Source organism: Nannospalax galili, unplaced genomic scaffold, assembly GCF_000622305.1.
Source record: "Nannospalax galili isolate Female #2095 unplaced genomic scaffold, S.galili_v1.0 scaffold158, whole genome shotgun sequence".
Lineage (NCBI taxonomy): Eukaryota > Metazoa > Chordata > Mammalia > Rodentia > Spalacidae > Nannospalax > Nannospalax galili.
The window spans coordinates 7,926,489-7,952,874 of NW_008345290.1; the positions used below are offsets into that span (position 1 = coordinate 7,926,489).

The 26,386-nt window shown below is 41.3% G+C and overlaps 1 protein-coding gene across 1 annotated transcript in view; it reads right to left on the reverse strand.

The window, feature by feature from the left end:
* Jazf1 (JAZF zinc finger 1) overlaps positions 1-26,386 on the reverse strand; it is a 353,771-nt gene that overhangs the window by 326,587 nt on the left and 798 nt on the right. The gene's annotated exons all lie outside the window — the stretch shown is intronic.

Here is a 26,386-nt window from a genome sequence, read left to right on the forward strand (position 1 = left end):
AGGCTGTAACAGCTCCATATATGTGTGTACATGTGTGTGCTCACATACACATGTGCAAGCACAGAAAGTACAAAATGACTACCTGGGTTGAATTCAAACATTGCCTCTTCCTGGGTAAAAGACCTTGTAAAAGCTCACCTCACAATGCCTCTAATTTTTGACATTAAGGATACCAACTTCATAAGGTTGCTATGAGGTCATGCAGGCAAATACAGATCATACCCAAAAACAGCACACAGTGTATATAGGTATTTCCTTGGTGGACACAGTATTCATTAGACCTAAATTGAAGCTGACTAGTGTTTAATGGCTACCAAGAGCCATGAAACAATATACTTAAACACCCAATCACCTAAAGCATTCAACTAAGCCAACAGTGCTTAACCAGCTCCTCACGTGTAAAAGCTTCTCTGGGCTCTGTTTGCTTTGGAACTAGCATCAAGTGTCTGCTTTCCTCAGGAGCTTGAGAGTCACTGGATCAAGGCTGTTGAGACCCCTTTTCACTAGAGGAATCAGTCAAGGACTAAGAATGTTCTGTGTGGTGGTGGTGGTTGCCTGTCCAATTTCATGGGGAGTCCCTTTGTGGCTTTGGCAGAGTGTGCCACTGTCTACTAGAATAAATCTGAAGCCCAAATAGACAAGCCAATTTTGACTCATGTACATTTTCTGAGTACAAGAGACTATTGATAAGGAGTTGAGGTAAGTGGAGAAAATTTTTGTTGATTTCCCTGAAAGCACAAGAAGTTTTTCAGTGAAGGGAAGGGCACACTTACACATCAGTTATGAACTAATGCTACATCTACAGCAGTGGTTCCCAAGTAGGCAGCCAAACTGCCTAGGAGCTTGTTAAGTCACAAATTGCTGGAACTTGGCCTCATCGCTTCTCATTTTTTAAACCTGGGGCATGAGAACACGGCACTGAGCACCGTTTCTAATCCAGTTCCAGAAGACACTGCTGGTGGTGGTGGTCAGGGTACCCCTGCTCTGTATGTAGGAGTGTCTCAGTAATTGTAAGAAGTTCAGATCCAAGAACCTCACACACCGCCAAGCAAGGAGGGGGGATCCATTATCATTCAACATTTGTTACGTGAATGCATTAATGAATGAGCAGACAAATAAGCATCTCCAACATCATCACAGTCCCCGTATTTTTTAATGCCAGACTTTATATTATATAGAAATCAAGATGGCATTCAACAACTTTCAACCAACCATTATGAATTTTAAAGTAGAAAAAGACTACATATATACATGCACATGTACACACACACTCCAGTGATGGCCTGTTACATGTACTTCAGACATTATCTCTTTCTTCCTTTTATGAATAAAGCCTGCAGTTTCAGTTGCTCAAATGGTTGCCTCTCTGCAGAGTATCTTTCCACCATCCTGCAACTATGCATGCTCATCAGTGAGGATCTGAACTTAACCTTCTTACAGGGAGTCCAGATGATAGATATCCCAGAGCAGAGGTGGGAAAACTTCTGTTAAATACCAGACAACGAACCATATTGTCTCAACTACTCAAGTCTTCCACTGTAGTGCAAAAGCACTACAAGGTCAAAATAAATGTGACTATGCTACAATAAAACTTTAGTTATGGACATGAACTATGAATTGTGTATAATTTTCACATGCTATAAAATGTTCTCAATCATTCAAAAATATAATAATTATCCTTAATATGTGGGCCATACTAAAACAGGAAACAAGCCAAATTTAGTCCATAAGCCATCGCTGTCAATCCTTACCTTGGATGATGATAAAGGAATTGGTCCTTAGCTTCATGGAGTAGATGTACCTCCCACAGTCTGTTTCCACCAGTAACAAGAGAGAAGTGTCTCTCTTCTGTAAGTACTTGTATTCTGATGTGTCAGTTCATATAGCAAATACACAAAGTCATATTTTGATGTGAGATGATCTGAGCTATTAGAATTGTTTAAAATGAACAAAAATATAAGAAATGGAAGAAACTCAGGTACATCTTCTTGCCCTTGCCATAGAGGCCTGGGGCTCAGGAGTGCTAACTAGAGTGCCGAGGACTGTAAAGCAAAGGAAGAGAATGGCAGCATCTCAGTTGACATACACATCTAGGTCCCCAAGGAAGAGTGCCAAGCTAGACTGAGAGTCCTTCTTCCTGAACCACTAGCAGCTAGCGCAAGTCCAACTAACTCACAACAGGCCCCACATTGCATCCTATATGACAAGTGAGTCAAGGTAACACATTCCTACAGTGCATATTTCAGAGAGAATGCTCAGATGTAAAGGAGAAGAAATACGAGTTCAAGATGATAGCTTTGTAGACGATCTGGGGAAAGGCAGTTTTATGCCCAATGGCATCCTTGTCCTGCTCCCCTGATCCTGATATACCTTCCTCTGTAGATGAAGTTCTGCCACTGGTTGCAGGTTAATCTGATGTGAACACAGACTGGGTCTGGTAGCTCTGAGTATTGAAATGAGAGTCAAGAAGCCTAGCACCTTTGTCTTTCCACTTACTGCTTTTGACCCTGTCCCTAGGTCAGAGAGTCCCTATGCACCAACCACTGTCCCAGGCCCAGGGAAACAAATGGCAGTGCACTTGGCTGTGAGCCCAAACCCCTAAGGAGCTCATATTCTGGTTGGAGAACAGGCACGAAAGAAATAAGCAAATTAAACTAATGAAATAAGCAAACAAACAAAAGAGCAGGATAACATCAGAAGCAAACTATGAAAAGACACAGGTTGTGTGACTACAGCTCTGATAGGAGGGCAGGTGAGGGGAGAGATGCTCTGTGCAGCACAAATGGCGAAGGGTGTGGAGGTGTTCGTGGGAAAATCCACAGGAGTAATTTATGGCAGGTTGACAGGCTTTGGGAAAGTTCTGTGCTGTCTTCACGGCTTCTCTATAAATCTAAAGCTTTTAAATTAAAGTTAATCTTTGAAAAATCTAAAGAAGAGAAATCCACACAGAAGGAGCGAGAGCAAGGTCTTGAGATGTGAACTTAGTTGGTGGTTCAGAGGATGGTAGTGGGGCTGCAGCTTGTGGAGCAGAGTGAGGTAGGCGCTGATCTACCTGCTGTGGGGAGACGGCATCTTGTTTTGGAATGGGTACAATTGGAAGTAGAGTGCTTGCTGTGACGAACATTCTCCAAAGAATACACTTGCTGCTATGGAGGACGAGCTCTGGGCCAATGAAGGAAGTGATATGAGGTGAGGAGTCCAGGTAGCAGAGGGCAGCATTAGAAGATGGTGGCAGTTAAGAATCAAGTGAAGGGCTGGGGAGATGACTCAATGGGTGAAGCACTTGCTGTATAACCATAAGAACCTGAGTTAGCATACCCAGAAACCACGTAAGAGCCAGGAAGGATATCAGGCACCTATCATGCCAGCCCTTCTATGGTGAGATAGGAGTCCGAGACAGGAGAATCTCTGGGAGCTCACGGATCAGCTTGCCTGGCATATGCAGCCTCAAACAAGAGATTCTGTCTTCAACAAGGTGGATGGCAAGGACCAACACCAGAGGCTGTCCTCTGACCTATGTGCATGATACAGACATGCAGGGAGAGAGAGAGAGAGAGAGAGAGAGAGAGAGAGAGAGAGAGAGAGAGAGAGAGATTGATTTTAAAAAAGAATCAGGTGAGCCTAATGGATTTCATTTCCTCAACTGTCCTTTCAGCTACCATGCTTCGCACTGCCAAAAAATTCTAACGCTGCAGTCTCAGGCATCACTCCTGAGGCCTGAACAACTTAAACTTCACCCAAAGTCCTGATATTCCTTGTAAATAAAAATGAATTTAGAAAATAAAGCACTTTGGATTTAAAATTCTTTTGGATTTGCTCACAATGGCAAAAAGCACAAGGCAACAGAATAACAGGTGCCTCCTAGATGGTGAAAATTGGTTTTTGGTGGGGACTTCCCTCTCATTATGTACACAGCACGGATACACATAACATATGGAGCCACATATACAGAGTATCAAAGGTATTACAACTTCTTGGGGAGAGACAGGAACAGGAAAAATGTCTAAAAAAGGTGTGTGGATATGGCAAAATGGTTGAGAAATGACGATTCATAAATAGCCCTGGTACAACTTAACACACAGACAAGCCTAGGTCCCTCCCTATTTCCTCACCCTCTTTTCCTTTTTTCCCCCTGCTTAGCATGTTATCTTTCTGTTTCTGCTTTTTGGTTTATTCTGCTCCTATGTAACACATATGGCCCATGAGAGCTTTGGGTCCAGATCCCCAGTCCCTACAACAGAGCTTGGTGGTAAGAAAAGGCACTACTGGGTTAGGTGCTCTCAAAGGTCCCTTCCACTGTAAAATTATGTAGACTTCTAAGATGCTTTTATAGCACCAGTTAGATATAAAGCACCATTTGAAAGCCATCCCAGGAGGCCATTCCTTGCATACCCAAAGTATCTCATCAGGAGGGGGTTCCCTGTTTGCAATCCCCCACTCCCAGGACCAGCTTGTGTTTTAGGAAGACTTCAATGTATTTATCAAAGCAGCGCCAGTTGGACACTTTGGGGTACCCAAGCTTTGTGCTATATGACAAGCCTGAAGGCTTTCTAGAACCATCAGCAAGATGCGGGGGGTGGATGTGGGGGACTTTCCCATTCTGCAGTAAATTATTTGAGAGCATTTTCTTTGGGTTTGTGAACAGTTCATGAGGTAGGTATCTGTCTGCAGCAACAATACAGAGATATTGCTGTTTCTAGATCTGGGAGAAAATAGCAACCATCTCACCCTGCAGCAACATGCAGTGCTGCGTCTCAGAGTTCAGGTGTGACTACTAAGTGAAGTAACCAGAATGTAGCTCAGAGTCCTTACCTGTAGATGGAGACCAATTCATGCACCCCGCCCCCATGCCCACCACAATGAATTCACTCGTAAAAGTCAGAACAATGATGTTGCCTCTATATGCATTTAACGAATAGCCTTGTACTACAATCAGTCATTTGGTTTTTAAATACCTTTTAAAAGACGTTTAAAATTTATATATATATATATATGTTTTGCTTGCATGTACATAAGTATACCTCTGGTAGAGCAATGCCTGTGGAGGCCAGAAGAGGGAGCTGGATCCCCTGGAACTGGAGTTATAGACAGTTGTTAGCCACCATGTGGGTACTGGCAACCAAACCTGGGTCCTCTGCAAGAACACCCAGTGCTCTCAACCACTGAGCCATCTCTCCAGACCCTATGTACTTAAAACAAAACCAAAAACCTTGAAAATCCTTTAAGAAAATTTTACTAAAAAGCCTTATTTATTTGTAATGGATGAAAATTGTTAGAGTTGCTATAGAAACTCTAGGACCCCCCCCCAGAAACATTCCTAAAAAAAATTAAAAGTAATTAAGCCTAAGTACATATTTTATCCTCAGAAATGGAGGCTCCAGTCAAGGTCACTAAGAACTCCAGGCTAAAGTACTGCCTGTCTTGTGCACTGTTAGCAAGTGCCTTCTGTTATCAAGAAAGTACAGACTGTGTCTGCTGATGGGCTATGGTGCTGTCACAGGAATAAGGGGTCATGAGTGACATCCAGCAACTACAGTGAACAAAGCCGTGCATGTGACTGGCTCACAGCGCACATCAGGAAGTCCTTGTGTGGCATCCTTGACAGAGGGTCCCAGAGAACCTATGCTCTTCCTGACAGCCCTTGCTGCTGGCTGTTTCCCAAAGCCCGACTTAGAAGCAGTATATGGCTATGCTTACCTCCCCAGGTATCTCACCTGTCCTGAGGTGGCACAGTGGAAGCTTTGGAGTCAAGCAAATCTGATTCTGTGATTTTGAGGAGGTTAAGATTCAGTGTTTGGCCCAGAAAATACAGATAATAACAGGACCTCTCATGTAGCCTTTCTGAGAGTGTCAAGTGAAATTATGCATCGCTCTGTGTTTAATAGTCACTAGCACATGGATGGAATTCAACAAAGTTTATCTGCTATTAACTATTACTGCAACCACCTATTCTCCATTGGGCTATTGAACAAAAAGGTAAAGTTCTCTAAAACAGACTCAATTGTTAGCACAAGGCATGAGTTTGCTAGCTGTTCACCCAAATGCAGCCCTCCTTTCTTACAAAGCAAAAGAGTCACAGTGAGGCCCTGCTGGGGGCTTTGTGTGCCAGGGCCCTATTAGCTCATATAAGACCACACTAGTGGAGGAGGAGTGGAACCTCTGTTTGGAAGAGAAATAAACTTCCTGAATCCTTAAACACACAAGGTTGGGCCTACTTGTTATTGTAGCTGAACTTTTTATCCCAGAGGATGACTCTCCATGACTTATCCAAAAATGTGCAATGCTGTGATGCTAAATGTTAAGATCACAGCCATAACCTGAGAAGCAATTCAAACAGGAGCTCAAAGACTATTAGAGGAAAATTTTCCTTAACTGGCCCTTAGTCTTTTTGAAAATCAGTCTCCATTCCTCTTTCTTTCCTTCTCTTCCTGCCCACCCTTTCCTGCCCACTCCTCTTTTTTTCTCATTTTTTCTTTCTTAACAAGATCTCCCTATTCCAGGCTGGCTTACAGGGTGGGACTACAGGGTAAGTAAGCTACTATGCTCAGTCTCTGTTCAACATTTCCAATAAAACAAGAAGCCAGGGAGTCCTCAAGTGTGTAAGAGGGTCTGGTTAGAAGTAAAGCATAAAACCAAACTTAAAGCTTTTAAATTGTTTGGTTTCAAAAGTCTTTATATCAAGGAAAATGTGAAATAATGGCTGTTTTCAGGAGCCATCTAATCTGGTCCTTGGAGCCGAAGGCTTCATGGTAGATGACATATAAATGAATACAGTTTGGTGGATGATCTCTTTAAGTTCCTACATTATAAACTTGGTGCTACTGCAGAGTGGGGGCACAATGATGAGACACAGAATCATGAACCATGTCTTTTGGAAGCTCACAATCTACTAAAAAGAAACAAAAATTACTGGAATAAAAAAATAGAATGCTGTCTGCTGTGTCTGTTATAACTGATAATAATGAAGGCATTATCAGCTCATATTCATCAAACATTTAACAGGAGCCAGACATTGCTGGGCTTTGTCAAGTTACCTCATGTGACCCTCACAACAGCTCTGTGTGGTAGATACCATATTCCTCATTTTGTACATGAGAAAATTATGCATTAATTAGTTGCCAAAGTTCACATGGCAGTCCAGACTCAGGGTGTTTGACACCAGTGACAGCTCCTTTAGACACATGAAGGTGTGATGTACAGAGAAAATGGAAAAAGGAGGGCAACTTGCTGGGCAGTCCTTACCAATTCTCTGATACTGCTCCAGCTAGGGGAAGCAGATTACTGTGATCATCTTAGAAGGAAACTGAAAGTGCACTAACCATCAGTATCCTTTTGGTCTCTTCTATTTCTGGTCAAGGACATCAGTAACAGATTGAGTGATTATTCACTCACATCTCTCCCTCTTCTCTTGGACAGACATACACTTCTTCGAGCTATCGACTATGGGTTTGACACTGTGACTTAATTTGGTCAAAGAAATAGTGTAGGTATGACATGAGGAGAGGCCTTAAACGCACTTCCATGGTTTGGCTTGGCACTTGTGTTCTGTTGGCTCATGATGAGTGAAGTAAACCCCTAATAGCCCTTGCTCCTTCAACCAGGATCCAGAATGCACACATGAGCAGCCTGGAGCTCAACACATGGTTGATTAGCTATCGGTAGCCTAAACCTGAGCCAACCGGTTGAACCAGCCTTCTCAATCAGCCAAACCACAGTCCCTGTAGATCACACAAGCAGCCTGCTTAGTGCTGAAAGCCACTGCTACTGTTTGGCCATGGAATGCCTCCCAAAGGCCCATGAATTAAGATCTCCTACTTGTGGTACTGTTCCTCAGAGACAGTGGCACTTTTGGGAGGGGAGACCTAGTAGAAAAAAAGCTGGGTACTGGGGGTGTGCCCTTGAAGGCAATACTGAGACATAAGACTCGCCTCCTCTATATTTTTTTCCTGGCTGCCATGAGGTGAACAGAGTCCCTTTACCTTCCACTCCCACCATGAGGTGCTATGTCACCACAGGCTAAAGCAACAGGGAAGAGAGACCAGGACTGAAGTATCTGAAACCTTAACATGGAAACTTGTACTCTTTTTAAAGGTGATTTGTTTTATGAATTTGCCACAGTGACAGAAGCAACTAACACAGCAACCAGGCTTTGGGGTGTTCCATTATGGTAGCTAACTAATACACCAGCATTTTATATTGACTGAAAAGACTAAATTACAGGTACAAACATGCAGCTCACGTTTTAATTTTTCCCTTAAATATTACCGATGTGTGGGGGCCCTGTCACCCAAACAGCCCCTTCTCAATTCTATGGACAAAGATGCCGACAGAGAGAACAAATTCATTTGCTCTTAGTAAAGGGATGGTTCATCTTGACAGTAAAATGTCTACATCCCTCCTCAAGATGCAAGTGTGGAAGGCAAAGCAGTAATCATTTTTCATGACAGACCTACATTAAATACTACCTTTCAACTGAGAAAGGTTCAACTCTGATGAAATAATATCTCCTGACCCTCAGGTCTTTTCTGACCTTTGTCAGTATGTGTCCAGTTACTGCTTTCAAGCCCATTTTCTTTTCTGTTTCTCTCCTTTCCACAGCCCATCACATTTGTAAATAACCATTAAAATCTATGTAGGATTTCACAAAGTTGTTGAAGAAAAATGTTAAAGGAATCCATAGGTCCCAGGAGTTTGGAAACTGCTGAACATTGTTTTAAATATGAGTATAGATAATCTGTTTACTACTGCTTAAAAATAAACACTAAATCAACTACATTAGTCAAATGAATTAGTAAAATTTTTTATTTTCCTATAGATTAAGCATTTGTGAGCTTAAGAAAAAATTAGTAAATTACATTTAAAGAGAATTAGAATGCCAATTAGGGTTTACTCAGATCCCTCTGTGGCTTCGAAAGTGGTAATAGTTCTTGAATTGTGTGGTGTTACACAAAAGCCCAGTAGCAGCTAACCATAATGAAGCCACACCACGTCACACATCCTCATTTGGGGCTGGAATCATTTTCACTCCTTGTGGTGACACTACCTGACACACAGGTCAACACGTGCAGGCCCAGACTACCCTCCTACTGTCACAGACCATCCCACCCTCGCTCCCCCTGTCTGCCCCCATCTCCATATCCAAACAGCTTGTTGACTCCTCCTACAGGCCATCCTAGAATCCTCACTTCAGATAGGCTCTCAACCTGTCTTTTCACTCCTTTATTTTTCCTTATAGCATTTCATCTGTTTGAAATTATTTTACCATCCTATGTTTTATCTGCTTCCCCCATGAAGGCAGGGAGTTACCTGCATTATTCACTACCATACCCCCAGATCCTAGGCAGTGCCTGCATAGTTGGCACTCAGTTACATGTTTACTAATGAATGAATAGATGCTGCAGTATGGAAAAATGGAAAACATTTAATATTTAATTAAATCAACCTGTTTGATAGACAAAAATCTTTCAAAACACAGAAGCCATGGTGAGGGAAAGGATTATTAACCAAGTGGGCCGCGGGGGAGAAAAGGTTTAAAGTCATTTTCTTACTCAACTACTGCTAGGTATTATAAGCCTGGACTAGTTGCCTCACCATAAGGCCCCAGCACACTGTAGAAAGGGAAAAGCTAGTGGCAAGTAGCTTTTAGATGGAAAATGATTTCAAACGTACTGTCCAGTATCACTGAGGAAAGAGGCATTTTAAATATTCTCAACAATGGGTAAACAACTAGACTATCATGAGTTTCTCAAGGCCTGTTCCAGAGTTTTCCTGAGGAGCTTCCAGCATCTGTGAGTATGACATTTCCAAGACTATTATTAAAGAGGTACATAGCACTTAAAGGGGGAGGGCACTCCATTTTGTTAGTTTTAGAGTCTGTTCTTGAATTTGTCATAAAAGCCCTACAAATCCTTTAACAACAAATCTTTACAAATACACATCAAAGCTTCCCCTGTTTGTCCATTGCTTAGCTGTTGCAAGATGAGTACAGTTTTCTGTTTATGTAGTTTAATAAAGGTCTCTAGATCATGAAATGCCTTTTCTCCTAAGTAGAACATTTACATACATATCTCTATCTATCTATCTATCTATCTATCTATCTATCTATCTATCTATCTATCTATCTATCTATCTATCTATCTATCTATCTATCTATTATCATCCTATCTATCATCTATCTATCTATCATCTATCTATCTATCTGTCATCTATCTATCTCATCTATCTATCTATCTATCATCTATCTATCTATATAAAGTTTGGAAATCACATTAGCCATTTTCTAAACACATGACCTAATATCTAAAAAATTATATCTGCATAAATAATGCTAAGCTGCAGCTGGTATGTTTTGAAACAGCAATAATTTGTGTATAGATTGTGTCAACATTCCATGGATCCCTAGGACCATACACTGTGACTTGTACAAATACAAACCAATACTTTACCAGGGAAGTCAAAGATCTCCAAGTAAAAACACTTAATCCCAAACAGAAATACATAAGATTTCTGAGTACTTTTACTCCCACTGTACAACAGAAACATGAAGAGGATAGGAGGACTTAAGCAGGTGTGGTACTGGGAGCATCGTCATGCATGGGGGACCAGAGATCAAACAATCATATCTTTTAAAAATATTTTATTTATTATTTTTATTTTATGTGTATGAGTGTACTGCCCAGATGCATATAAATGCACCCATTTTGTATAGTGCCCACAAGGGTCAAAAGAGAGTGCCAGAGTCTGCAGAACTGGAGTTATGGACAGTTGTTAGCTGGCATATGGGTGCTGGGAATGGAACCCGGGTCCTCTGCAGAGCAGCTGGTGCTGTTAACCTCTAAGCTACCTTCTTTTTCTTCTTCTTCTTCTTCTTCTTCTTCTTCTTCTTCTTCTTCTTCTCTTCTCCTTCTCCTCCTTCTCCTCCTCCTCCTCCTCCTCCTCCTTCTTTTTTTTTTTTGGTCTTTTTGAGACAGGGTCTCCCTGTAGCCCCAGCTGGCCTCAAACTTACAGAGATCCTCCTGCCTCTGCCTCCCAAGTGCTTGGATTAAAGGCATGTACCACCATGCCCGGCACAATCATATCTTTATTAGCATTTATGGAGGGCTCCTAATTGCCAGGCCCGTCACATGCATGCTTTGTTTAATCTTCAAAACAACACTCTAGAGTAAGTCCTACTTCCATCCTCATTAGACAAGTTGAGGCCCACAGGAATTACAGAGTTTGGCTAAGGTCACAAGCCAGCTGGGATCCCAAAGGTAGCAGCCAGAACCATCCACAACCCAGTACCAGTCTACTTTCTGCAGAGAAGAACCACTAGAACTAACTGGGCACTTTTTCCCTGAGAACTCACCAGCTAACACACAAACACAGGTATGCATTTTAGAGGCATAGAAAAAGAGGCACTGAGAGCTTCTATAACTTGACAGAAGAGCAAAGGCTGGATTTCAAGTGAGGGAAGCTGGCTGTGGCATCCGTAAACTGACTCAGTCCTCACTGCTGTCCTTTCCCCCTCTCATTTACCCACCTTTCAATCATTTCACTGCTTCCTCCACAGAATTAGTAACTGGACTAGATCACCTGTAAGTCAATATAGCTGGATCTAGCTAAAGGGTTCAGCTTTTAAACAACAGGACTCTCAAGGCATCTGCTTAAGTTGTTTTGCCACGTTAGCACTCTGGAGAAAGTCTCTGATGGGAGAAATGCTACTGCTGACACAGATACGCCTTAATACAGATGCTCCTAAGCCGACCACAGTTGCCTCCAATAAACCCACCATAAGTGAAAAACACCATGAAGACAAAAGCCACTTAATCCACCTGACTATGGAGCATCTCAGCTGAGCCACACAACACTCTGTACAGTGTGTTTCTGCTCTTGGCCATGTGGGTGACCCAGGGTGTGGCTCACCACTCTGCCTAGTACCAAGAAAGGATCACATTACACATTGCTAGCCTGGGAAAATTCCATATTCAAACCTTGAGGCAGGGTTTCTACTTTTGGTCCATCATAAAGTAAAAAAACTGTAAGTCAAACTATCACAAATTGGGGACTATTTGTATACTCTTAGGAATAAGGCTCATCTTTTTAGAATTTTGTATAAAAGAATTTTAATCACCAAGATTTTTTTAAAGAATATGTTATGTATTATTTTTATTTTATGTGTATGAGATTATTGCTTGTATGTAGGTCAGTGCACCCATGTCATACAATGCCCACAGAAGTCAGAAGAGGGTGTCCAATCTCCTAGCATTGGAGTTATGGATGGTTGTTAGCTGCCATGTTGGTGCTGGGAATCCAACCCCAATCCTCTGCAAAAGCAGTCAGTGCTTTTAACCGCTGCTGAGCCATCTCTCCAGCTCCATCACAAAGTTTTTAATATTAAAAAATAGTTAACCATTTTATAAGGAGCAAAGGAAAGTTTAAGAGGACAACTATAAACTGCTATTCTTTCCATTCTCTATATATTCTACAGTTTATATAGCTTCCTAGTGGAAGCAATGGCCTTCAAGGCTGACTATATCCACCATTCCTATGTGCTTCCTTAAAACCAATAACCTGTACCAAGATATCTCGTTGAATACAGAGACTGCACAGAAGGATGTTTTACATAATGTCTTAAACTCATCAGTACTAGCTACCACTGTTTAAAGATAGATTTCACACAAAACACCAATTCCTAGCTTGTCTCTCTCAAATAACAGTAACAAAAGTTATCTACCAACAAAGGGTCTACTGTCTAACATGGCAACACTGAGCTGAGGCTGAGCAGCAGGATGCCTTGTAAGGAAAGCAAGAGCTTTGCTGTTCATCAGAGTCAATTAAATTGAACTTGACCATGCCACACATCTATTTTGTCTTGAAGGTATTTTGAGTTTGAGACCCACAGGCCAGTCTTCCCAGTCTGAGCATTTCTACTCTGACAGTTGTACAGGTAAGATGGTGCTACATCTTCAAATTGGTGCAGATTAAATGTTTGTCTCTAGTAAAATGAGAAACAATAGAACTGAAGTTCAAAGGGAGACCCTTTTGAGAGTTTGATTCCTTTTGAAAAATGCCCTAATCTCCATGATGTCATTATTTTCTTAGTGCAAACCAATGAGTTCAAACCTTGGCAATAAGTCTTAGCATCAGCCTCAGAGTGTTCAAAACAGATGCTTAGCCCAGATCACTCCAGACCAATTAACTACAAATACTAACCCTTTCGTATTTTCTTTGGGTCCCCCCAGTGATTTTGATGCAGCCATACTGAATACTACTGGTATAAAAGTCCAGGTGCTTGAGGGTGACTGCAAATCAATGGCTACAGGTAAAAATCCTCTATATTTTACTGTAGTGTGCATCTAATAAACAGGATTCTTTTCCTTTATTCTACCTGTGAAGGGAAGGGCAATCATAACATTTCTTGCCCAAAGTTCTTGTCTGGTATTTGAATACTAAACAGTAAATATTTAGGTGTGCACCCCTGAGAATACTAAAGCAAAGCCAGCACAGAAAACATCCTTTGACCAGGGGCAGCAGCTCTTTATAGGTTTCATGTGGGCTGAAAAAGACCCACGTAACACTAGCTGTGTTCTGAGGACGAGTCTTAGTTCAGAGTCCACCAGTCATCAGGTTCCCAAACACCCTAAGATTGGTTTGCAGAGGAAAGCAGCAAGGCCCAGACGATGCTCATCTGGAATCTCTGAGGCAGAGCTTTCCACACTATATACTCAGCTTGCTTTACATAGAAACTTGGGGACCCCCATTTCTTCATTTGAAGTTTGATACTCAAGGAAGTACAGGAATAATTTCTGCTTATTAGCATGGTTCTCAGTTTACTTCAACTGTACAAACACATCTCTATAGATCGCCCTTCTCATGCATGACCTCTGCATCATTTTGCCACATATGCAGGATCAAGGGGACTAAATCATCTTCAAATGCATCCACTCAATGAGTTATGCAGCGATAAGGTGCTTCTGTCTTGAGTCCAGATATGCTCCTGCACCAGCAGTTTAAGATCAAAGGATGCAATGGCATGACACAGAATGTACTCTCTGTGGATGCCACCAGGTATTGCCGAGCAGGGAGGGCTCAAACATACGGCCAGAGCACCCAGGGTTTTCTTTTACAGTGTTTACATCTAGCAGCCAGTATATATCCTTGGTCCAAATTCTTAAAATAAAGGACATTAACATAATGGTGTAACTTTACTTCTGAAGATCCAAAGCAAAAGAGAAGCTTACGTGCATGGATTGATTAGGTATTTACCCCTCCCCCAAATAAATAAATACCAAAGGAAAGAAAACTCAGGAGCACCTTCAGATCATCAGTAACGATAATCCTTTTGGAACTGACATATTATTGTTTGTATTGTTCTTAGTTTGATGGTGGCACGCTCACTTGTTCATAGGTCTCCTTAGGGTTTTTTTTTTTTAACCACCTTGAAATAATGTGAAATATTTCTATTCCTCCAAGATAGAAGAATTAAACTATTTCCCTAGCTATGCAAGCTGTTTGCACTGGAAATCCAGTCTTTCTTTATGGAACACATCTCTGTGTGGAAGAGCCTTCCATTAAAAAGCAAACATCAGCCAGGCTCTGGCAGCTCATACCTATTGCCACTGCTCAGGAGGCTGAGGCAGGAGGATCACTTAAGTCAGCTTAGGCAACATAGCATGATTCTGTGTTGGGGGAGAAAGCAAACCTTTTATAAAATATCATAATTTAGACTGTAAAGAACTCCTGGATACACAGTGATACCTGACTCTTGCTTACTTGAATATTTTACTGGCAAATTCTTGGGGCTAGATATTTGGTCTTTGTCCTGGTTTCCTCACGTGTCGAATGTGATTACTGCTGAAGTATATATTGAAGCAAGTCACTAGAAGGCATTTGATAAATAATAAACAGGGCTATGTAACAAACAAATAGGACTGTCAGAGCCGCTCAAGTTAAAAAAATCTCAAGACTTGATTTGGATTCAAAATCCAGTTCTTTCTACTTCAGCCCAGGTTTCTACCACAGTCCCTAGCCTTTTATGCCAAATACTCTGGCAAGATGAGGGAGAAAAAGATGCACTTCTATCTGTACCATTTCGATCACATGGGCCTCAGCATGTGGCTATAGGCAAGACAAGGAATAATTTCACTGAACTTCATACTAGCCCCAACCTAGAAAAAGCACAAATTTTTACTCCAAGATGTAAAAATAAAATTAATTTCCTTTTTACAACCCCCTTTTAGAGTTATTCTTCAAATTCCCTTAACACAAACTATCCTGGACTAATGTATATTTGTATATATGTTCCATAAACATTCAAATCCATAAGTATGTATCTCTTATATAGGCATACCTCCAAAGTCTAGTTTCAAAGATGTTGTCCACAGTCTAAAAGCACTCTGTAAATTATTTTTTCATAGCCCAGAGTACTGCTGGATTTTCTCATTCAATTTCTGGAGATATTACTGGAGGAAGAGGACAGGAAGATGAAGGAAGGAGCTGAACTTTGAGGGGGGGTGCATGGTACACACAGAATGAGACATACACCCACAGGGAAACAGGCACTACACTGCAGAGGGAACAACCAATCATAATAAGGATCTTTACTGAGGTGAAGAGGGTTTCTGTCCTGAAGGAAAGTATTTGTCTATAACCTTACCAAACAAAACATTTTAGCTTATATTTCATTAGTTATGTTATTTCACTAACATGATAATATATTTAGCCTCAAACTAGAAGGCAGTTACTTCCAGGACGGGAGGAATGTCTGCTTTTCAGGTGTGCTGGGAGGGTGAGTAAACATGAAAGTAATTATTTAGATTAAGAAATGATAACATAAAATTTTATAAACTGGTAATATCAAAACATTACAAAATCAAAATCACAAAAGAGGCTATTTGTATATTAACATCCTGACAGATTGCTAACTCCCTGCTTGGAGCTATACATGCTGGTGAATTTTCATATTACAATAATTTGCATTAGTATCCCTTTATGTAGGTGAGAAGATAAACCAGTCTTCCCTCAAGCACAGGTGATCAAAGTCAATTTGTAATTATTAAAATTTAAAATTACTTTCAGCCTCATGTATCTTTGTTGACAATATCATATAAAGTCTTAACGATTCTTGCCAAATCTGTAACTATCCTTCTCTCATGTATGAGCCATAAAATCTCAGGACATCGCAGGTTTTCTTATGCATGGACTAATTACTTTTACTGATGGTAACTTCTTGTCACTATTTTTGTTATATAAATTCATGCCAATAAACAAGAAACTTAACAGAGTATCTTAAAAGTATAGCATCTGGAACTGCTCATCTGCAACTGAGTACATTCCTAAGAGCAGAGTACTTCCATCTCAACTGCACTTGGGGAAGGACTGGCTCCTCCATTTACAACTTTGCACATCCACACTGGCTTCTGGCTCCATACACTTGAACATACACCCCCCACAACAGATGCCACAGGTCACATTCATACCTCAGTGATACTCTCACCCAAGCCATTGGGTAAGGGCGCTAGGTGAGCTGAGCCAGAGTTCCTAGAAAGCAATTCCTACCCCAGGGAGTACCTAGACACAGAGATGACACTACAAACTACACCAACACCTCCCACCAGAGCCAAACAAAACTAAACTGCTCCAATTCACCTCCTCAGCCCAAAGGAGAAGGTGGGAGAAGTGGAAGTGGTAAATACTAAGTGAGCACTATGAAAATCTGTCTTCAAATTTTACAAATTACAATCCTGTGATGCTCTGCTACAAACACTGTTAGACTTCAAAAGGATGTGGGTGGGTCCTGCAACATATTCCAAACTGGCAAGAAATGTTTTGTACAAAGGAGAGGCCCTGGAGGTTGAGTTTCACAGGCTTCACAATAAATTTCTCCCTGTGACCCCTATAATTCATCATTTATTTTGTCTGAGTTTATCTGGTCTCTTCTACACTTCAAGACCTTAGAGATAGGAAGTACTAGAATATAAGAAGCATTAAAAGATGTGCAGGGTAGTTCTCACATCCACAGGGGCAGGAGCAGGGATAGAAAAGGAAGAGAAAGAGAAACAGAGACTGAGAAGGAATATGCGTCTATCTACACACACATATAAATATCCTCATATAGACATGAGGACTCATATATACACATATGGTATAAATACATATATTACTTACATGGATTATATTCTATAGACAATAATCAATCTCTCCTTATCTGGGGTTTTGCTTTCCATGGCTTCAGTTATCCTCAGTCAATAGCAGTTTGATAAATAGAAAATTATATAAAGAAACTTTTCACAATTTTTAAATTGCACGCCATTATAAATAGTGTGACAAAATCTTGTACTGTCCTGCTCTGTCTCACCTAGGGCATGAATTATCCCTTTGTCCAGTGTGTCCACTCTGTATGTACTACCCACCCATCAGTCTTAGAAACGAGGTCAACTGCTCAGGGATCAGTTATTTTATTTAATAGAAGTCCCAAAGTCCAACAGTAGAGATGTTGGCAATTCAGATGTACCAAGGAGAAGCACACCATGTTACCTTTAAGTGAAAAGGTCAAAGTTCTCAGCAGTATAAGAAAAACGATATATGATGAGTTTACTAAGAAACTGAAAAAACAAAGAAATTTGTGTGCTAGTTTTGCTGTCACGCTTCAAACTGCCAAAGTTTATAGCCACATATGATTTAGCATATAAATTGAAGGCATTTTGAAAACCACACATCATAAATTTCTGATTATCTGAAGTTCTGATATCCAGGCTCCAAGCCAGTATAGAACAAATCTATTATCTATTAGATTATCATGAAACAAAATGAATATATGCAACCCAGCAAGTATTCCTTCAGGACCCAGGTCATATCTGCACCATCAAGATGTGAAGGTGGAGGCAAGGATTGAATGGGGGTGGGGGAGAGAAATGCAGAGACAATAGGAATAGAACAAAACTAGAAAAAGAAAGATTTTTGAAGAATTCAGGAACATCACCTCCTGTCTCTCAGATGCTGGTCTAAAACAGCAGATCTCTGGCTTCCGGAAAGCCCCCATGGCTGAGTGTCATCAACCTGATCTAGCACTGAGTTTTCCTCTCTGTCACATGGGAAGAATCAGGTCTGCTAAAAAGACCTGTCATTCTAGAATTCTCTAGAACTGTCTAGGGAGGAGATGTCTGTAGAATATAGGATCTCAAAGGAAGCCATCTTCTAAATAGCATGGAGATTTATGTCTGTCCAATCAGTTGTAAGCAGAGTTTTAGAAACTCTGTATTGTAGTCACATGTCAGAAACTGTGTACACTAAGTCAGGTATTGGTGAAAAGTACTACACAGAATGTTCAGTATGGATGTTTCCTACAGGTGATTATGCTGTCACAGATGAGAAATGAACAAGTGGAAAGACTACTAAAGACAGTAAAGGCAGGGTTGTGTTAGATGTGGGAGCTCTGTACCCCATATCGTTGTGCATGTACATATTTTAAACCTCTTGGCTCTGTACTCAAGGCCTTCTTAGACAAGCGGACAGTGACATGGACCTTCCTGCCAAGCCACAGGATGTAGGCAGAGAGCAGGGAAGGCTGAACAAGTCTTTCATTTATTCACTTTTTCACTCAGTCATTCCTTCTCCCCACTGGAAAGGTCCTCAGGGGAATGTGCCCACAGGCCCAAGGCACAGTGCCTCTTTCTAGTCCTGGGTCTTTTCAAATAAATCCAGGCCATGGGAAAGGCCATGTCGGAAGCTGCTGGCCTTGACACACTTTCCTAGTCCACAGTGGCAAAGGTCCTTGCCAGCATTGGAAGTACTCTGGCCACACAGAAGTAAATGTGGCAAAAGGCTGCGGTGCAGAACAGACTACACAGGGGCTATTTCCTATTCTCAGTCTTTCCAGGATGCCCTGAACATTCTCATAGTTGCTAAAGTGCCCAAAACAGCACTGCAAGTAGGTGGACACAATTTTCACATAGCCTCTGATGGAGAGTTTCATATGAAGGTTACAAACCTATTTATTTACAAACATATAAATGGCAAGAAATTGCATAATATACATAATAATATTATAGATGAGTCTTCTACATATTTAACCTCATTAACCCTTATTAAAACTCCATTGGGTAGATGCTATTATCTTCATTTTCTAGAAAAGCGTGGTACACACAAGTGACCTGTCCACAGTCAGAGGGTGAACAGCATCAGAGCTGCCCCTCACTCATAAGGCTGGGTTCACTGTGCTGCTTCCTGTTCAGGTAATTTCTTTTTGTAAAAAAATATTTATTTTTATTTTATATATATATATGAGTATATTGCTTGCATGTTTATAAGAGCATGGCGTTGTGCTGTACCTGCAGAGGTCAGAAGAGGGCATCAGATCCCCTGGAACTGGAGTTAGGGACAGTTATTAGCTGCCAGGTGAGTACTGGAAACCAAATCCAGGTCGTCTGCAAGAGCAGCCAGTGCTCTTAACCACTGAGCCATCTCTCTAGTCCTGACCAGTTCAGTGACTTTCTAAGGCGGAAACAGATCCTTTGCATATGGAAAGGACCCAGGGAGGCTACAATCAAATTCTTCAGCTCTTTGGAAATCTGACACAGGCCCAGCTCTGCATATCTATCTGGAACTCAAATCCTAGCTCACACTTACCAACCACGAAGCCTCAGTAACGTTATGTAACCTCTGTGCTTCATTTCACTCACCTATAAAGTAGGAATAAAGGCTACTACATATTGTACAACCTATACACTATACAATAATACTCAGTACTACAAGTATTTACTGTAGTAGTTGTTTTTGTTGCTGTGACCAAGTACCTGATAAGAAGCAACTTTATAGGGCAAGGTTTACTTATTATGGCTCACATTTTGAGGGTACAATCAATCATGGCACAGAGGGCATGATGGCAGGAAGTCAGGCAGCTGGTCATATCACAGCAGCAGCCAGGAAGCTGAGAGTAGAGAAGTAGCATTACACTATAAAACTTCAAGTCCCACCCTCAGTGACCACCTCCTTCAGCCAGGCTCTGCATCCTAAATCCTACACATTCTACAACCTTCCAAAACAGTGCCACCAGGAGACCAGGTGCACAAACATGAGCCTGTGAGAGGAATTTCACATTCAAACCACAACATTTTGTTCCATCCATGTCCTTCACAGACTCATGGTCATTTCATAATCCAAAAGTCATTCCAAATTTTAAAATCTCCACAGCCTTTAAGAATCTAAATGTTGGGGCTATAGAGATGGCTCAGCAAGCTGAGAGCACTGGCTGCTCTTGAAGAAGACCCAGCTTCAATTCCTAGCACCTATATGGCAGCTAATAACTGTCTATAACTCCAGGAACCTGACACCCTCTTCTGGTCTCTGCAGGCATTGCACAACACAGGTGCACTAACATATATGCAGGCAAGACACTCATACACAAAAAATAAAAATAAATACAAAAAACAGTCCTGGGGCTGGAGAGATGGTTCAGTAGTTAAGAGCACTCACTGGCTGCTCTTGCAGAGGACCTGAGTTCAATTCCCAGCACCCACATGACAGCTAACAACCACCTGTAACTTCTTTTCCAGGAGATCTGACACCCTCTTCTGACCTCCATGGGCATTGCATGACATGGGTACGTTTTCATATGTGCAGGCAATACACTCATACAAATAAATAAATAAATAAATACAAACAAACAAACAAATAAATAAACAAAGAGTCCGAGCACTGGGGACTGGGGATATAGCTGAGCAGTAAAGTGCTTAATTAGCATGCATGAAACCCTGGGTTCAATTCCCAGCACTGCAAATAAATAAATAAATAAATAGATAAATAGGAGCATTCTTTTAAAAGGAAGCAGGGAGGAGTCGGAAAGATGGTTCAATGGTTAAGAGACTTGCTGTTTTCCCAGAAGACCTGAGCTTGGTTCCCAGCACCCACTATGGGCAGCTCACAACTGCCTAAAACTCCAGTCCCAATGGATCTGATGCCCTCTTCTGGCCTCCATGGGCAACAATATACCCGTGGCTTTCATGCACACAGACACATACACATAAATGAAAATAATAAATATAAATCTCAAAAAATATAGAGTCACAATACTGTTCCAAAAGAGTTCAAAGTGTCTTTAGAGATTCAAGGCCATCTCAATCTTTATGATATAAAAAAGCTAGCTACATACTTCCAACATATAATGGCATAGAGTAAATATTTCCATTCCAAAATGTAGGAATGGGGGCATAGTAAGAAATCAGACCAAAGCAAGACCAAGTAGGGAAAACACCAAATCTTGAAGCTCCACGTCTGGCATCTGGTAGTCATGATGGAAACATCTGCGAACCAAAGGCCCTGAACAACCTGCTCTTCCACCTGAAGCCTTCCTCAGCAGATCCCCATGGTGCTGACATCTCCAACATTCTGGAGTCTTCACTTCAACTTAGACTTCATCTTCACAGCTTCATGCAGTGGCCTCTCAGGGCCTTCTTATAGGGAAGCCAATCCTGCCACCCATGTGACCCCTTTACTCTTGCATCTTTCATGCCTATAGAATCAGTACTGTGTAGAGGACACTGCCAAGTTCTGCTGTCAACTTGAGTTGTAGCCTGGCCCTCTTGGACCAAGCTGTCCAACCAACCAAATTCACTGGTTGCTGAATTTACAAAAACATTTTCCTAATAGGTGTTTTCAGGTCCTTCAGTAGCATTCTCAGTTTAGGCTCTCTCAAATGAATTTGTGTTTTCATTAGATGGAGCCTTTGTTAGGTGGGGTCTTGCCCTCAGGGTACTTTTTCTATTGTGCCCTTGCTGAACAAGAGGTTTCTCTTTAATGGAATTAATCTCACTAATAATTACAAGAGTTTTCTCAGCATCTGCCTTATCTGCAACTTTATATCACATGCCTTTTCTCAGGAGTCTATACAGATTTTACATCTTTCTGCTCCATTTGTTGTTGTTTTCACTGTGGATTTGGATAAGAGCTCTGAGAAGTAGCCATACCACATCCTGAATGCTATTCTGTCTTAAAATTTCCTCCACCAAACAAATGCATTCATCACTTTTGAATTCAGCCTCATTTATTTCTCAGGATATTGACAGAATGAAGCTAGTTTATTTACCAGAATAAAATACCAACAGCATCCAGTCCTGCTCCTGGTAGTGTCTTTGTTCCCTTCTGAAACCTCATGAGGTAAGCCTCTACTAACCACATTTCTCTCAGCATTCTGGGCCTCTAAACACCACCAAAATGGCAAACTAAGCTCTGCTTACAGCATGCTAGGGCTTTTCTAGCCTGAAGTTCCAAACTCTTCCATATTCTTTCCACAAACCTGTCCCAAAGGCTTAAGAACCACAGTCTGCTTTATTACAGCGATCACCCAACTTCTTAGTACCAATTTTCTATGTTAGTTACTGTTCTCATTGCTGTGGCAAAATACCTCACAAAAAGAACTTAAAGGAGGGTTTATTTGGCTCACAGTTTGAAGGTGTAATCCAACAAAGAGGCAAGAAGTTTAATGCACCTGATACATGGTAGCAACAGTCAAGAAGCACAGAGCCTCAAGGAAGAAGAACTAGGCTATACAAAGCTCCAGGCCCTCCCTCCTCAGTGACCACTTCCTCCAACCAGGCTCTACCCTTCAAACATTACCCAGCCTTCCATAACAATACCATCAGTTGGGGAATGCATATTCAAACTATGAGCCTATAAGAGGACATTCACATTCAAACCACAACCATCTTTAGAGGCTTAGTCTACATTATTGATAGCAACTACCTTATGCTTCATTTCAGAAACTTGGACCTTAATTAATTAGATGGCTTACATACCCACTCTATGAAATGAATCACCTGTGGATTTATGACCTAGGTTTTGGAGGAAACCAACAAGTAAATGTATCAAGCCTAGAAATACTCGGGGGTCTAGAACTACCAGTCCTGGCTAATGTAAGCCACTCCCTGTGAATGAGACTGCAGACCCTACTGAGCCCCTTCAGGAAAATTTGCATGAATGATGGCAAAGCTAAGGCTCTAGCCATCTAGAGGAAGTGTTGAATGACCTGCTAGTTCACTACCTTCACAAGAACTGAATTGGGTCAGATTTCTGAGTCTCTGTTCCAGAGGTACACTTTTGCCCTGGGGCCTGGCAATGTCTGCTCTCCCTGCCTGGACCTCACTGCTCCAATTGATGTCATCTCTTTCAAGATTGTGCCTCGTATATTAGCTTTTCAGGCCTATCCTGACCAACCTATTTAAAATTCCAACACATTCCTCCCAATCCATTATACCTTCCTCTGACTTTTCTTCTGTATGACTTTCAAGATACTAGATTATTTACTTAAATTATTCACTATCTTTCTCCCTTCACTCACATCAAGATCCCCAAAGGCTGGGATCCCCCACTCCCCACAAATAACAAGTGCTCAGAACTGTCTCTGGCACAAGCAAGTGCTATGTTATTACATAAATAAATTCAAAAGGCAGAGATACTTTCACCAATGCACCAAAAGATGGACTCAACTAAGTCTGGGGTATGACCTTCATTGCTAAATTTAGTGTTCTTGATGTTTCTAATCCTCCTTGTTACCAGTTTAACTTCACCTATTTATGACAACCACACCAAGAGTGTTTCTACAAACTCAAGTATCTCCTCACAATGAGAAGCAAACAAATTTAGATCAGCTTCTTCAGTCTCTAGGAAACAGCACCAGGGCTCCCAGTAGACTGATAGCAAAGCAAGTGGTGAAGCTCTTCACAGTTACAGGGCTGTGGGATTTCAAGGCAATGCAAGTGTGGAGGGAGTTGTGGCTGGAGTACTTGAGTGCTTACTCCAGTACTGAACTAAAAACAAAAAGCAAATCGGGAAAATGGGCATAGCACCCTTCCAAAAGGAGAAAATATTTGCTAAGACAGAGACTTGTGAAAAGCCTATTTCTCTTGTATCTGAAGTCACAAGCCCTTGTTCCTTACCAGAAATGGGAAGAGGAAAACAGGCAAAACCAAGAGCTAATCGGCTGAGGATACAGCCCAAAGGCAGGGTTCCTGCTTTGTGAGGGTGAAGCCCTCAGCTCAATCACCAGAGTCACTATTTTTTTTTAAAGGCTAAATATACATATACAAGATGAGAAAGATGATGATTCACAACTTAATGTACTTAATTTGAATAACAAACAATAGCTATAATGAAAACCATAGGCCTTGAACAATCTGTCAATGATTTTGACTAGTGACTAAATGGTATAACCCCCCCAAAAGTCTCCAAGATGGAACTATTACCTAATCACATCTCTAACCCTCTCATGATTGCCAAATAGGACGGTTGGATAAAAGTAAAATCAAATATATCTCTTGGCCTTTTCATAAATCTTTAATGTAGCCACTGGCTAACAAAGATGAAATCATAAATCAATCATTTAAAAAAAAAACAAAACCAACCCATCCTACACCTCCAAAATTACACAGACTGCATCACAAAAAGTATAGAACTCTCAAAAATGCTTTTATATTTACACCTTTGCCTCTTCATCAAAAGTATATTTATATACTACCAATTAATCCAGATGCTATTATTCTCTGTGAGATCAACTCCTATTTCTTTCTGTATGAAGGGCTTCCTTTGAAAGTAAGAGAGTAAGAGGCCTCTTCTTAGCCTGGGTACACATCAGTTTAAGTGAGCCTCTTCAACCTTCGAACTCAAGTGTTTGTTCATTTTAACATCTACTTTTCAAAAGTTTTCTGGTTCAAACTATCTCTCAAGTATAGTAATTGTTAGTGCTGCTAAAGAATTTGCCTAACTCATAGCTATTGTTGCAAACTTAATTTTTCAATATTTTCACCTTTGAAAGAAAAACATCGACCTTTTGTGAGTATGATACCATTTTGGCCGGGCATGGTGACACACACCTTTAGTTCCAGAACTCGGGAGGCAGAGGCAGGTGGATCTCTGTGAGTTCAAGGTCAGCCTGATCTACATAGTGAGTTCTGGGGGGTGGGGGGCGCTACAGGGAGACTCTGCCTCAAAAAGACAAAAAAAAAAAAAAAAAAGAAAAAGTTGAGTTTTAGTAACTTACATAAACCCTTAGTCCTTAACCTCTTAAAAAATATCTGCACAATATTGGGATAACTTGGGCAGACTCAAAAAAAAAAAAAAAAGACATGATTTGCCAATAATAAACCATCTGACGGCAAATTAATTCAAGAGACATAATTGTGTTTAGTGTATATTAACACAAATATTATTTACATTTTCTTTTAGCTGGTTAGCAGTCCAAGTAGGTAGGGAATCAGGCACAATTATTACTCAACTTACATAAATTACTGTTTACTCGGATATAACTATTTTAATGGATGGGGCATGCAACCACAGTTTTCTGTGGCTCAGGAGATGTCATTCATACATATCTATACAATGAATATTTATGTTATTTACATTTATCATTTCCATTTATTATTGGGAGTAAGGAGAGGTACAGTGAACTAAAAAAATTTCTTTTTGGAACATTGCATTACTGGAGTTTTTTATTTTAAGCTAGCTATCCTGAAAACCCTGATTTATTCTTCAAGCACTTTCAGTTATGACTATAGAATCATGATATGAATCAGCAAATTTGCTACTCTATTAGACTGCTTTTAAGACCACCAAAACTTGGGAGCCTAGCTCTTCCATGTCATTTTTATCAGAGGAGACAGAAGATACTACAGAGTTGTTCAGAAATTTCAAAACCTGACAATTTCTCATTAAAATTATGTTTTCAAAGACATTCTGTAGACATTTTTCAGGATTATTTCATATTGTGGACGGCCCAACAAATCCCACTCTAGACAGCACTTAACGCTTATGAAGCACCCACTATGTGCAAGGAAAGGGCACTATACAAAGCAAAGGAGCATAAGGCTCTGCCTCATTTTATTCGTGCACAAATACACAGTGGTCGTGATTTACTCTCTCAACTTTGTAGAGACGTGAGCTGCATCCACATGGCTGAGTCCATGGCATTCATTTGGACTTCCCAGGGCAATTGACCGGTTCTTTGGGTTTGACGGCCTCATCTAGGCAACAAGCATCCCCTTCACCTTCCAAACCCACACAGGGGACAACTCTGGGGAGATGGCCACACCTTCTGCAGGTGGCTGGGTCGCTGGAGCCAGAAGAATCCGACCCATCTGCCTTCGCAGGCGCTGGCGATGGAAGTGTGCAAACGTGTGCAAGGACTTATGCGAGGCAGAGGACTTGTTGAAAGGTTCCTGGGTCCCCGGGAACGGGAAGCGGGCCCCGTGGGACGCCCCTCCCCCGCGTCCCCGCGCCCGCGCCTCGCCGCGAAGGCCGCCGCGGGTCCACGGGCGCAGCAGCCGCACCTCGGGCCTAGCGCGAGTGCAAGGCGGATCGCCCAGCCGCACAACCGGGCACTGCGACACGCCCGGCCGCGGCCCGCGGGGCTCTCCTC